At 46.0% G+C, this 5,154-nt stretch overlaps 1 non-coding gene across 1 annotated transcript; it reads right to left on the bottom strand.

The window, feature by feature from the left end:
• Positions 1-4,505: 4,505 nt before the first annotated feature.
• On the bottom strand, positions 4,506-4,580 carry Trnas-cga. Its single transcript has one exon. It is a non-coding gene; the product is annotated as a tRNA-Ser (tRNA).
• Positions 4,581-5,154: the final 574 nt, after the last annotated feature.

Below are 5,154 nucleotides of genomic sequence, written 5' to 3'. Positions count from 1 at the left end.
TATTTTTTTAACTGGAATCTCCCGACGCTTTCCGTCTACAATGGCCGTCGCGTGAAAGACATGATGAGTTCTGTTTGTTTCAGCTAATTCCAGCCACACAGTGAGAAAAAATGAAATTGCAAATATCTCTGCTGAAGCACCAGAGATGCAAAACTAGACTGCTCTTGCGGTGTGATTCGAAAGGCTACAGGCGACTGTGAGTTCACACTCGGACGGAAATCACTTTAGCTAGTAAGCCTTCCAATTGTCTACCTGACCCTTGCATCTGCCAAATTGACTTTGTGCTTTGACAGTAGTTGTGATTAATGTATCAACATGGAATTGATCGTATACAAAAAAACTGTAGCAAAAGTGTATTGATAATAAAACAGACAAACATACAAGTTAGGCGAGATGGCAAATAAATCAAGAACTGTAGGCAACACAAATAGGAGCCAAAAATAGTCTACACTCCAGTGGGTGGGGACAGATTGGCAAGACTAAGAATTGTGTGGTTAATCTGTTTATTCTGGCTCAAAACATGGATAACACAATATGAAATTATCTAATGCTGAATAGGCGTTGATGGATTTACTCGACAATGAAGCTATACTACGTTGGTGCAGTTGAGGCCAAGTGGAAAGACTGTGACTCCAGACCGGAGTCCGAATGAGAAGAGCGAGTCTCTCCACTCCCACCCTTCGTTCAGACCTCAGCAAACTCACCAAAACCACTCATGCACCCACCCCCAAAAGGGTGTTTCGCCAATCACAAGACTCCATGAGCTACATGTCCCCCTCTAATTCATCTGCTCTACCCATCGGCCAATCGTGATCAAAGTTAAAAGTATTTTTTTCTTTTCAGGAGAAACAGCCAGTCCCTGGCTCATAAATTAGCGCTTTCATTTTTTCCCATTGTCACTTCAAGCAGCGTATTTTGAGTATCTATTTAGGCCTAAAGTGAACAACAGATCGATGACAGAGCTCATTATCTGGGTAGGCCTAAGATTCCAACGTCCCTGACCAGGGCCTTGGCTAAACTAAGACAAGTGCTTTTGTGTCCCAACATGGACACTTTCACAGCCGCCAATAGTTTTGCATTCCATTCGAAAATTCTTTCCAAGGCCTCAGACTGCACAAAAAATCGTCAGGCGTTGGGGAAGCACTATCTGACGGCACCCTCGATAGCCCCCGGTCCATGGTGAACACGGAAACGCAAATTTTTATGGTCACCATCCCTATTTACAACTGGCGTTTAAGACTCTGTCGAAACGCCCTGGCCAGGTGACCTACAGTTCTCTTGCACTCCTGCCTTTGCCTTGATTAGAAGCACCTAACAGGTTGATCTAGGTAGGCAGTTTTTTCATCCCTTGGGTCGAAAGCATTGTCTACACACCAATGAGAGAAATTATTGAGACCGGTATTCTGTTCTCTGTAAAGGCTCGGAAACTTTCCTTTTCCTACTAGCTACACGTAGCTTCTGTGCCACGAACGTCCATTGGAAGATTTACTGCCCACTTGTTCTCAACTCCAGGAAATACTATTCGAAGAGAGCCCCCATAAAGATCCCACAATCATTAACAAACGTTCATGCTCCGATCAGTGCCTGCTCATGTCGATAATTTCCTGTCATCTCACAAAAGTGAAGTCTTGCGTTTAAAATCAGTACTAATGTACCTTTGAATATGAAAAATAGAGAGAGTGACTCATCCTCTCTCAGAATAAATGCAACTGAAAAGAGATACCCTGTATACACCAATGAACCAAAGCATTATGACCACCTGTATAATAGTGAGTTCTTCCACTTATCAGACACAGTAAAACAGGGATTCTGCTTGGAACGAATGGTACAGCTCCTTGACAGGATTGCATAAATATGAGGCACCAGATGTCAAGCAATTCCCACAAGTTACGGGATGGTGGGTTACAGGCATGAAGTTGGTGCCCGATACCTGTTCCAGTGGATAGAAATCAGACACAATTGCTGATCAATACATGAATGTGACTTCACTATACTGCCTCTCAGACCACTGTTGCACGATTGTGACCTTGCAAGACGGACAGTCATCCGCTGGAAGATGCCATCGCCGCAGGGGGGATACTTCAAGCATAAAGCGATGCAAACGGTCCGCAAAAATGTTCACGTAGTTCACTGCCGGTCACGATACCTTCGAGTACCATCACAGATCAGTTGGAAGCGCAGTTCAACGTATCTCACAGCATAATTCTGCCCTCACTGGCCTGCATCTGTGGCGTAGTGCATGTTTCGGGCAGCCATTCGCCCGGATGGGTTGTAAGGACCCAAACATCGACCTGATGTAAAACGAAATGCGATTCATTCGACAGGCGACATATTTCTACCGGCCCACGGAGAAAACTATGTGGTGCTGTGCACACTGAAATCATCACTGACGATGGCGTGGATCAACACAGGAACACATGGCGATCGTGTGATGTGGATTTCCGTGTTCAATCGGGGCCTGTACCAGCATGGTACTCAGTCGTCAGCTCTATCGTAGATCGCTGCCTATCCTGTAATACACAGTGGGGGATCCTCCGACCTCCAACGTTTTGTGATGAGACGTGATCGTCCATTATCGTGCGGTCTATTCGATACTGCACCACCCTTCTACCACATTCCATTGGTAGAGCAGTGCGCCGACAGGTGACCAGCTACGCCATTTCAGAAATACTCGTTTCCAGATGCAACGCAACGACAATGTGCTCTTTGTGAAAACTCTTTATATCTGTGGACTGTGGCTGTGGCTAATCCATGTCTCCGCAATATCCTTTCCTCCAAGAGCGCTATATTTCCAAGTTTCACAAGAGACGTTCTGTGAAGTTGTGAAGGTAGGATATGAAGCACTGGCGGAAGTAAATGTGCGACGACGGATCGTGAGCCCAAATCAGCAAAACATATGCCCATCAGCAGCAGACGACAGCCAGCAGAGCAATCACACTGTGTTCAGAACATAAAAGCCACGAAACTTACTTCTCCCTCCTAAAATCTCTATATTACAAAACTCTACATCGAGGGGACCATTCAGTCATACTGCCAATGTCATGGACGATGAATATCGCTTCTTTCATGAAAAAAAGAAGACAGCAGAAACATGAAATTCTTGATGTGCAAAACGCACATTGAACATCATACAGCCATTTACAACAATACGAACCGCATCCTTCAGGAATTTTATAATGACATTATATAATCACCCCAAATGTAAGATAGTGTAAACATTACAAAATACACACATAAAAAAAAATTGCCTCACCACGTTTCCCAGAACTCCTGAAGATAGATGTTGACTGCGGATGTTGTATCACAGACACAGTCCCTTTGACTGTACAGAGATGTCACTAAACCCGCCCAAACATGTAAACAACCATGCATGAGCAGCGACTATTAGACGGAGGGGGCCATCAGCCGATCAGCTCCAGTCATTCCACGAGGGAGGAGGTACAGGGCTCATGTCGTCCGTAGTTCAACCCTGCCTAGACGGTCAATACCGCGCTTCAATCGCTTCCGCATTGTTACTTTGTGTCAGGAAAGGCTCTCAACAAGGGAAGTGGCCAGGCGTCTCGTAGTGAACCTAAGTGATGTTGTTCGGACTTGGAGCGGATACAGAGAGACAGGAACTGTCGATGACATGCCTCTCTCAGGCCGCCCAAGGGCTGCTACTGCAATGGATGACCGCTGCTTACGGATTATGGCTCGGAGGAACCCTGACAGCAACGCCGCTATGTAGAATAATGCTTTTCGTGCAGCCACAGGACGTCGTGTTACGACTCAAAGTGTGCGCAATAGGTAGCATGATGCGCAACTTCACTCCTGACGTCGATAGCTAGGTCCATCTTTGCAATCAAGTGACCATGCAGCGCGGTACAGATGGGCCCAACAACATGCCGGAAGTACCGCTCTTGATAAGCATCACGTTCTCTTCGCCGATGTGTGTCGCATTAGCCTTCCACCAGACAATCGTCGGAGACGTGTTTCGAGGCAGCTCGGTCAGGCTGAATGCTTAAAAACACACTGTCCAGCGAGTGCAACAAGGTGGAGGTTGCCTGCTGTTTTGGGATGGCATTATGTGGGCCCGACGTACGCCGCTGGAGATCATGGAAGGCGCCGTAACGGCTGCACGATACGTGAATGTCATCCTCCCACCGATAGTGCAACCATATCGGCAGCATATTGGCGAGGCATACCTCTACATGGACTACAATTCGCGTCCCCATCGTGTACATCTTGTGAATGACTTCCTTCAGGATAGCGACATGGCTCGACTAGAGTTACCAGCATGTTCTCCAGACATGAACCCTATCGAACATACCTGGGATAGATTGAAAAGGGCTGTTAATGGACAACGTGACCCACCATCCACCCTGAGGGATCTACGCCGAATAGCCGTTGAGGAGTGGGACAACCTGGACCAACAGTGCCTTGATGAACTTGTGCACATAGAATGAAATTTTCACTCCACAGCGGAGCGTGCGCTGATATGAAACTTCCTGGCAGATTAAAACTGTGTGCTGGACCGAGACTCGAACTCGGGACCTTTGCCTTTCGCGGGCAACTGCTCTACCAACTGAGCTACCCGAGCACGACTCACGCCCCGTCCTCACAGTAGTCCCGAGTTCGAGTCTCGGTCCGGCACACAGTTTTAATCTGCCACGAAGTTTCGACTTGTGCATAGTACTCGTATGCCACGACGAAGACAGCCATGCATCAATGCAAGAGGGCGTGCTACTGGGTATTAGAGGTACCGGTGTGTACAACAATCTTGACCACCACCTCTGAAGGTCTGGCTGTATGGTGGTAAAACAAGCAATGTGTCGTTTTCATGTGTAATAAAAAGGGCGAAAATGATGTTTATGTTGATCTCTTCCTATTATCTGTAGCGGTTCCAGAACTCTCGGAACGAATGTGATTCAAACTTTTTTTTGATGTGTGCTATTACTTGGAAAGTTTCAAAATTTATTAAATAAGATCAAGGGAAGAAACAAAGTGAATAGATAACCTGAAGCCCACATTTCCTTGAAAATATAATAGCTTATAACATTCTCATATAATTTAAATGTCATGCTAAAAATTACACCAATCACTTCAGATTAACCCCACTTTAACTGAGACAGAACCTTTACTTAAATATTATTGCCCATCCATATATTGAGCTGT

Source organism: Schistocerca piceifrons, chromosome 8 (genome assembly GCF_021461385.2).
Source record: "Schistocerca piceifrons isolate TAMUIC-IGC-003096 chromosome 8, iqSchPice1.1, whole genome shotgun sequence".
Lineage (NCBI taxonomy): Eukaryota > Metazoa > Arthropoda > Insecta > Orthoptera > Acrididae > Schistocerca > Schistocerca piceifrons.
The sequence above is the reverse complement of the archived record's forward strand: the minus strand, read 5'-3'. Positions and strand labels throughout refer to the sequence as shown.